The sequence below is a fragment of the Elgaria multicarinata genome, chromosome 13 (assembly GCF_023053635.1).
Source record: "Elgaria multicarinata webbii isolate HBS135686 ecotype San Diego chromosome 13, rElgMul1.1.pri, whole genome shotgun sequence".
Lineage (NCBI taxonomy): Eukaryota > Metazoa > Chordata > Lepidosauria > Squamata > Anguidae > Elgaria > Elgaria multicarinata.
In genome coordinates this window covers 32,303,683-32,313,644 of record NC_086183.1, presented here as the reverse complement: position 1 = coordinate 32,313,644, position 9,962 = coordinate 32,303,683, and positions in this window count along the sequence as shown.

Here is a 9,962-nt window from a genome sequence, read left to right as displayed (position 1 = left end):
CCAAACAAAGAGGGCGCAGGAAGAGCGTCCTGCTGGTCTAGCGCAACAGCAGCATCTCTGGCCCAAATCGAACCCCCCCGTGACTCCTCCCCTCCCCCGGCCGAGCTCCCTCAGCCGAGCCAAAGGAGGGACAAGATGCAATCGGAGGAAAAAACCCGTCCCGCCCCCCCCCCCCCCCCCGCTTGTGGACAGTTCAATGCCTTGGGGCAAATCACATGCCAACGGTTGCTGCTGCTGCCCCTGAAGATTTCAACTGCACCTACGCCGTGCATTCCCCCCCCCCCCACTAACCATACTTGCAATTGATGTGGGAGACCGAGGAGGAGCGAGCTGGGAGACGACGTGGGGATCATCCCGCCCCCCCTGGCCACTGCTTCCAGATAAATCCTGGATGAAGCAGCAAAGCTCGCTCCGCCTCTGCTCCGCTTTCAGCCTCCTTCTGAAAGAGGTCACACATAAGAGGAAAGGGGGGAGCGCCAGGAAGAGAAGTGACCGGAAATATAACTGGAAGGCTGGGAGAGGGGGGGTGGATTTTGATTGGCAAGCCAGTTAGTAGTCATCTGCGGGCCGGATGTGGGACTCTAGCCCCCTAGTTGCTGACGGCTGTTTCGTGGAAGTGGGGAAAGGTGTCTGAATGTGGGGAGGGGCTGGGGGTGATTGTGGGGGAGAGCCTAGAATGGGGAGCCAGGCAGGGGTTAGTTCCTGGTGAACTGGGGAGGGGGGGAGGGGGGCACACGGAGGCAGCTCACGCCGTAGCAGTCTGAACCGGTTTGTCATGGGGCCGGCAGGAATTCTGCCCTTCCTTCGAGGGGTTTTCTGCGCCCGCAGAGGGTGCAGAGGCTTCTGGGCTTGCATGCGTTCCCACTTTAGGCAGTAGCATACCGTTCCACTCATCGCTCAAGGAAGCAGTCAGAACTGCTGGAGATTTGGCTGTCTTTTCCTCCTTTTTTTTTTTTTTAAAAAAAAGAAGCCATTCGTCCTAAAAGCTCGTTCAGACTCCAGCCCCATCTCAGCAATAAATCCCCCACCCCACCCCTGTCCCTGGACCTCTTCTTTTCCCGGCCTTCAGCCAGGACGGAACCACGGCCATTTATCCCCTCGGCCCGGAGTTCAGAGAAGCGGCCGTCCAGGCCATGCTAAAAAGCACCAGACGCAACTTCATCCCATCGCTCTGGTAATGCAGGTGGCATGAGGGGGGGGCACACACCTGGGGCTGCGAGTTGCACCAGTTAAGGGAAGGTGCTGCCACGACATCGTGGATCCACGTAAAAGCTTTGGGAGCTGATTGGGAATTCAAAGGCCGGGAAAGGGCTTCGTTTCCCGGGTCAGGGCAAGTTCTGGGGCTGAGCACGGGGGAGGGACCAGCCGTTTAGAGCCAGGGCCTTGGAAGTGATTTGTGTGTTTGGGGGGTGGGGGCGGGGGCTGCAACTGTGTTTTTTTTAATTTTTCTTTCTATCTGTTGTGTAACTTACCCTTGCAGTTGGCAATCCAAAAACACTAAAAAAAAAGAAAAAAAGGCTTCCTGTATGTGGGAATACCTTGCACGTGAGTTTGAGGATGCCCACGTCGGTGTGTGTGCATGTGTCCGAGGAGGGGGATTAACTTTAGCCTGTCTCCCCGTCGTGGGAGGGCTCTTCGGGGAAGAGGGCGCGCCCTGAGCAACTAAGCGAGATAGCTCCAGCCTGACTACGGTCAAGGAGTTGAGCGTCGGGAGCCGGCGGTCCCGTTTCCTGCAGGCTCTTCCACGGCAGCGGCGTGTTCGTGCGTTGGCTGGGCGGCCGTTGCAGGATCTTGACACTACTGGCGTCCTGGGAGCACAGCCTGGTCTCTCCAGCGCCTCCTGGCCGCCTGCCACAACGTCTCTGCACTTTTGCGCTGGGCTGAGTCCGCCGATCTGAATTCTGAGCTCGACGACCCCCTGCTCCCCTTCCTTCTGCCGGAGAGGTCATCCTGCCCTGACAACCCCCTGCGCAGTCTTCTGGATGGTTCTGCCAACATCCGCCGTACCAGTCAAGGACCCACAGGAGGAGGGAGTGTGTGACTCCAGGTGGTTGTCAGCGTTGTGTGAAGAAAGACCGTCCTTGAAAATGGTGGGAGCTCCATATCCCCTCTCCCCATTCCCCTCTTCAGTTGGGCTAACTTTCTTTGTACAGCTGAGGTTGGACTAGATTTCCCCTTGTTCTCCTTCTCCGTTTTGATTCCTGGGATAAAACGTCCTTTTTTGTATATTCTGTATAGTAAAAGAAAACCTGATTCGGAAAAACGAAACCCAAGAGGCACCCAAAGGGCTGACGCTGAAGTAACCACGATCACGTTATCACTGTGTGATAGTTTCTATGAGCCATGGTCTTTTTTAAAAAAAACAGCGCGGAGTTGAGTTAAAGCAGCAAAGGGGGAGGGGGAATGGGGTGTGCGGAGAGAGAAACAACACTGATTTTAAAGAATGCCCTTGTCTGAATCTCATGAGCACGTGTCATAGGGCACTCTCGCCTTTACTTCACCGCTTCTAAATCTGGGGCCACCTCCACCACCAACCACTAGCTACTCCTGAAACTTCAGTCGACTTCTTCCCCCCCCCCCCCCGGACCCCGTAACCCTTCCCCCTTATCCCTATACGTATCTGTGTGCTGTAATTATTCAGATTTGAGAGCACTCCTGCCTTTTAAAACGCCGGTTAGCTTTTTATTGCATATTTATTTGAACTCCCGTCTTCTCTTTTTATTTTTTATTTTTGTCCTGTTTAATCACAAGACTCAATTGTATGTGGGACAAAAACTGCCTCAGTAATAATAATATTATTAATAATAAAAAAAAACAATCCTTTGGAATACGAGTGGGTTTTTGGTCCGCGTTGAATGGGAATACCCTGGGCCTCTCCTCGCTCTCACGCCTTCCTGCAAGTTTGGCATGACCTCGTGATGAAGAGCTGGGATTGTTCAGTTTGGGAAAAGAGGAGTTGCTGGGGAACATGGGTGGGAGGGCACTGTTGCACCGTGTCCTACTTGTGGGTTCTGTTGTATCCAAAAAGAGGCAAGGTAAAAGTACATATATAAATCCTTTATTTAAAGTATGCCTTGCATAGCCATATGCCTGACTAAGCCCTCTCAAATGCTATCTCCAATTTCCCCTTATAGATTGCTCAGTCTTCAGCTGGATCTAATCCTTGCTCTCTTAAAGATACAGTACTATGCCATCTCCACATTTCTCCCCCTCTTAAGAAACCTCCATAATTCCACATCCCAACACTACATAACATAGTCTTTAGTCCAAGCAGGTGGGTGTCTGACAAGGCCTGGCCGTCTTCCCGGTTCACTTCCCGGTTGGTCGGATCCAGCTGCTGGCATAGTCTCTATTGTGGGTGAAAAAGGCAAATCCTCTAACCCAAAATGGGTATCTTCATCATCTTGATGGTCTACTGGAGCAAGATAAGCATTCCACACACGTCCATCCGAAAGTTTATATGTATAAGGTCCTTTTCCCCCAATAATTTTACGAGATGTGAATCTTTGTTCTCCCTTTCGTAAAATCCCAGGTTTCCTAACTCGAACAAAGGAGTTGCACTGGAATGTTTGTTCCTTAGCACCACGACGTCCATCTGGCTGACCGCTGGTTGGCCACTGTGGAAACAGAGTGCTGGACTAGATGGACCCTCGGTCTTCTAACCTTCTTAAGAACTACTGGTGAAACCTTCCCTAGGTGGCCGCTGCAGTTTCCCATAGCAAATTGGAAGGGGGTGGGGGCTTTAAGGTTAGGGGTGGGGGCTTTAAGGTCAATGGTGGAAGATGCAGTTGATGGAGGGGTGTAAACGGTGAAGGGAGGGTACTGTCATCAACGCCAGCCTTTCCCAACTTGGTTCACTCCTGATGTTTTTGGACTGCAGCTCCCAGGGCTGCAGTTTGGAGCAAGATCTTACTGTCTCCTAGCATAGGAGGCATTTCCGATTCGCTTTTAAAAAAAAGAGAGAAAAGCTTAAAAACTGAACTCTCTGACGGATATCACAGGTAACAGCCTTAGTTTTTTGCAAAACTAAGGTGCAGGGGCTTGGGCCCGAATGGAAACCCTGCTTGGCAATTCTAGCGTTGGAGACAGGCTGCAGTTTGCTCAGTGGGGATGGAACGGCTCTCGGCGTGAGCCCCAGGTGCTTTTATTCAAACCTGTTTCTTTAAAAAGGCGGGTTGCGGGTGGGGGGGGTGACAGTGAGAGGGACGGTGCTGAACTGGTGGTTGGAGGGATGCGACAGCCGTGGGGCACAAGACATGTGGAAATTCTGCCCGTGCCCCATCCAACTTCCCGGGATTGTGGCCTGTCACGTTAATAGACTGCGGGGTGCCGTGTCTTTCTGCTTCCGCATTTTGGGTGTTCCCAGGCATGGGGAATGTTGCAGGGTGTCCAATGCACATGTTTGGGAGCAACGGGCTGGATTGACCTGTGTTAATTACGCTGCGGACCAGTTTATAAATCAGAGAAACGGGAGCAAACCAACATGGCCCTGATTTGCTTTTCTACATGGCACCAGCCTCGTTTCTTCCACAGAATTGGCTTTTCTGTATGGCTGCTCTCGCCTTCTCTTCTTCCTGGCCTACCTACTTTTCTTTGTTCTAAATGCCAAGCCCCACAACGAGACGCTTGGCTGTAGCCCTTGTTGAAGGAAGCTCTGGGTTGCGGGGCGGGGGGTGGCTGGGGGGGGGGTGTTCAGAGAAAGCTGCCAGGGCCCAACACCTGCAGGCAGGGCCTTCAACAAAGCTGCCCTTGTGAAGACGGACAACAGGTCTTTCACTACTGCTGCCGCACGCTTGCAAGATATGTGAGCCATGGAATTACGCCCCAGCCATATTATTAAAAACAATCCACAAAACTAGCTCAAAAAGGCCCGTTGCAACTTTAAAATCTTTCAATTCTATTTCTTATAACAGTCACATTCAAAACTCGGTGAACGTGCTGTGTAAATGGGGAATTCAGCCACACCTGGCCAAATGTTTAATATTTTAAGAAGAAAAGGAACAGTTCTGTTACTTTTAAGGTTACAAAGGTAAATGAGTCGTTCGTACGCCACAGCTCAAAACCAAACCAGAATTGCAATGCGAACCTACGTCTGTTTTACCAGGCAGTAAACCCTATTGTATTTAATACGGCTTCCTCACAGGACCGCGTACACCGGATTACGGCCTGAATCATGCCAATTGCCCCTGGAATCGATGGTCAAATTAAAGACGCGTTTATTTGGCTGGTGGAGCTTACGGTGATACAAAAGCTAGAACTATGCAAAAAAGGAATACACAACCCTTCTCAGTTTTAGTTCATGAACGACAAGCTGCAGTTTCCCTCGTGGTAAAGTGAATTGATAAAAGAGTTGTTCCTCTGTGTGGATTTACTGTCACCAACTCCTCTTACTTTGTTTCAGCTTGCTTCCTCTTATGAGTGACTGATTTAGTAGCCAATTTTTAAAAATCACAACAGGCCTCAAGCAGTCTGGTTTCACCTCTAAATTAACCCTTATGAGTTTAAGGCCCTGAAAGTGCTGGCATGTGTCTGTGTGCACACAAAACACACACTTCTCCAAAGGTCCACTACATGGCGATTCTCTTAAGCCAGGTGAGGGAGGGAGCGCCAACTGTAGAAATGGCAGGCTTGAGAGCAGCAGCGTCTTTGCAAAGTTCAAAAGGCCTCCCACTGCCTCCAGCCCTGATTCCCACCTGTGCGAACCAAGAGACGGGCAAAGGGGCTCTTACACAAGGCCTGTGGTGGTCGAAGAGGCTTTGGCCACGGCTCCTTTCTGAGATGCTTCAGCTGCTCACTCCTATTTGCATGAGGGCAGTTTCTGCTTTTCAGGCCGGGAAGAATTGTGTGAGTGGGAGAGCGTCTTCGCCTACAAGCTAGACTGTGTAGAAAAAAGTGGCTGATGTGCAGAACTGGCAGGGGACCATACTCATGAAGGGTGTCTCCGGGGGCCTGCCAGTTACCTATCCCCACTTTCCAGAACAACTTGAGCTCTGGTAGTATATATATATATATATATATATATATATATATATATATATATATATATATAACAAATCTAGTCCTTCGTACAGACCTGCAGCTCCATACACGCTCCCGTTCCCTTCCCTGCCCCTGGCCACAGGCTGCCTTGTTGGCTCGGGCATCATGGCCATGGGCCAAGGTGTGCCCCACGGTGTCAGAGCCAGGGGTGGCACCATAGCCACTCCACAAGGACAGCTCGAGGTGAAATGTTGTTAGACCTGCCGGATCTCCCCGGCATGGCAAAGCAGGCTGGGGCGGGCTTGGCATGCAGGGAGGGAAGAAGCAGCTCCGGCTGCTTTTGGCAGGCGGACAAGCCGCGGCAAAGCGGTCGCTCAGCCAACGTGGGGCGCACCGCTGGGCAGCCGCCACCGTAATTTCCTTTCTGCCACCTCAAACGGAGCTTGTCTCCTTCCTCTTCTGAAGCGTCTGCATCCTGTTTACCTGCTTCAGCCTCCCCCAACGGGGCGCCCTCTAGAGGTGTTGGACTACAAGTCCCAGCAGCCCCAGCCAGCTGGCTGGGGCTGCTGGGACTTGTAGTCCAACACCTCTAGAGGGCGCCCCGTTGGGGGAGGCTGTATCATCGACTATTGGGGGTCCACTATTATTATTATTATTATTTATATAGCACCATCAATGTACATGGTGCTGTACAAACAGTAAATAGCAAGACCCTGCCGCATAGGCTTACATTCTAATAAAATCATAATGAAACAATAAGGAGGGGAAGAGAATGCCAACAGGCACAGGGTAGGGTAAGCAGGCACAGGGTAGGGTAAAACTAACAGTATAAAGTCTGCACAACATCAAGTTTTAAAAGCTTTAGGAAAAAGAAAAGTTTTTAGTTGAGCTTTAAAAGCTGCGATTGAACTTGTAGTTCTCAAATGTTCTGGAAGAGCGTTCCAGGCATAAGGGGCAGCAGAAGAAAATGGACTCCCGAAAGGTCCCATAGCCCAAAGCACACCGTAGCTTTCCATGCATTTAAAACTAGATGGGGTTTGGGAAGACAATCTAGTTTGACCCGGTGGTCACGCACCTGCTATTCCATATTCCTAAACTTGATGAAAACCCCAAAGTACCTCTACCTTTTAACCGTGGCTGGTACTTTGTTCCTTAAGGTTATTCCGTGTCAGTTCCATTCCTCTGAAAAGAGAACCGGCCTGCTTCCGAGGCTCAAGGAAGGCCCCTTTGCTGAAATTCTGCAGTAAGTAAATGTGCTTTTAATTTAATTCATTAATCAGCTAAAAGCCAGACAGGTAATTAAAAGCTGTTGACAGCTCTGATTAATACGGGTACAAATTATATTATTAATCACTTCTGAAGCGTTGGTACAAATTGCTTTTTGGCTCTTAACACATTTATCAACCTCCATCATTGCGTATCACCCATTAGTCCGGACGCTGGATCATTTGAGAGGATTAACTGGCAGGGGAAAGGTGGGCAAAGCAGCAAGAGAAGAGACTAGGGTTGATTTGAGGCTGGGTGTCACTAGCGGCCTCTCATCAACCCCCCCCCCAGCCTATTCTCAACACCAGAGGATCACAATGCCTCTGAACATATGCCGATGGCATTTCCCTCCCCTTCCAGGCTTCTGGAAATAAGGAACACGGTTTACTTCAGTTGTCATGCCCCTTGGTGGATAAATCAACTGCAGACTTCAGATCAGCCGCAAAAGATTTCCCCTGCTAAAAACATTGTAAGAGCCTTGCTAAATCAGACTACGTAGTCCAGAACGCCCCACAACCCCCCATGGGCCAAGAAAACTCACAAGCTGGACAAGAAGGCTACGGCTGTTGCTCCCCAGTATCTCGTATATTCCCAGATAGGCTGCCATGGAACATGGAGGTTCTATTTTGCCACCATGGCTGTTTGATTCTGATCAACCCCTCTTGCTCTATGAATTCATTTCATCTAATCCGGTGGCCATCACGGAAGGGTAGCCACAAAGAAGTGGGTCCCTGTCCTGTGAGAAAGCCTTTTTCTCGTCTCCCCTAACTCTCCCCCCCCCCAAAAAAAAACCATTTCACTGGATGATCCTGCATTCTAGGATTACAAGAGAGGGGTGGGGGCATTTTCTCCACACCATGAAAACATTTTAATTTATTTATCTGCTGTACTTTTCCACTATCCAACAACCGAAAACGTTCTCTAGCTGGTGTACAATGCATGAAAAACGTAAAACACGTACATTAAAAGAAAGAATAAAAACAATGTGGGTAAAATCAACGGCAAAGAAAAGATACAACCATTCCAGCACATAAAACCAGTAGCAGAATAAAGTACTAAAAGCACTTTTAAAAAATTCTTAAAATGCCTGAGAGAATAAAAGGGTCTTCACCTGGTGCCCAAAAGCCCGTATCATAGGTGACAGGTGAGCCCCTCTGGGAAGAACATTCCAAAACAAGGGTGCTGCTTACCTGATCTCATTTGGGGGTCGCACCCGGGGGAGGATGGTAATTTTATAAACCTCTATCGTGTGGGCCTCTCTGGCCCCACTTTGTCATAACCTAAACAGTTCCAAGGACTTCACCATTCCCTTGTAGAGAAGATGTAGTGATGGCCACTCATTTGGATGGCTTTAAAAGGGGGTTGGATGAATTCCTGGAGGTGAAGGCTATCAAGGGCTACTAGCCCTGAGGGTTGTGTGTTACCTCCAGTATTCGAGGCAGTAAGCCTGTGTGCACCAATTGCTGGGGAACATGGGTGGAAGGGTGCTGTTGCATCATGTCCTGCCTTGTTGGTCCCTGGCCGACGGCTGGTTGGCCACTGTGTGAACAGAGAGCTGAACAAGATGGACCCTTGGTTCGATCCAGCATCAGGGCACTTCTGATGTTCTTATGCTGCAAGACTTTTCGTTTTGGTTGCTTTTTCTGCCCTGCTTATCCGTCAATCCCCTCCCCCCCCCCCGGGGCCGCCTTTCCTTCCTGTCTGCTTTTCACGAATCTACCCTTCCTGAGGGAATCTCTTGGTGCATTAAATGACAGCGGGTGTACGGTAAACTAGATCAGGAGTGTGTACAACAGGGCAATCGATAAGAGGATCTCTGAGCATATGCAGAGAGCAGCTCATCACTGAGGAACCACCTGAGGACGCCAGCAAAGAAAAGGTTTCCGGATTGCACAGGGCACCTGCTATTATTGCCATCACTTAAAAAAATTAGCAAAGGAGATGCACACCAAGGCAGGGCAACGGATCCGTTCCAGATGGGTGTTTCAAGATCTCTGGGAATCGTGACTCCTGGGCTGCGTGTGCGAAGAGGGAAGTTCTGGCCAACTTCTCCAAGAGCCTTTTCCCTGCCAACAGGATGTTTCTGCAAGGCAAGAGACAGGAAGACTGGAGAAGGCGGCCCCTCCTAGGGGCAGCGGTAAAAGGATTGGGTTTTCTGACTCCACCTGCTTTCCAGATTTTTTAGCGGGGTGTGTGTGTGGGAGCAACTGCAAGCTGCCATACCCAAAGGGAAGGGCCGTAGCCGAGTGGTAGAGTGTGAGCTTTGCATGGAAGAAGATTTAATCCCTGACATCTGCAGGTAGGGCTGGGGGGGGGGAACTCACCTGTCTGAAACTGCCAGGCGATGCGCAGGTAACCTCAGTCCAGACGGGTTTGGAATAAGGGCAGTTCCCTCGGACCCTAAAAGGAATCCTTGCTCCATAGGTTACCAGCCTTCCTCAACCTGGGGCGCTCCAGATGTGTTGGACTGCATCTCCCAGAATGCCCCAGCCAGCTGGGGCATTCTGGGAGTTGTAGTCCAACACATCTGGAGCGCCCTAGGTTGAGGAAGGCTGGGTTAAGCCCTTACGGAAATGCCCCGTGTAACAGTCCTTTGCAAAACCACGCACACGGCTGGGCGTGGATTCTGCAGAGCAACACTGAAGGCACGGGTGGCCGGTCAAGCCCATGTGGCACGCGGGACCTTTCGCTGTGGTATACGACTTGCCAGAAGTGCT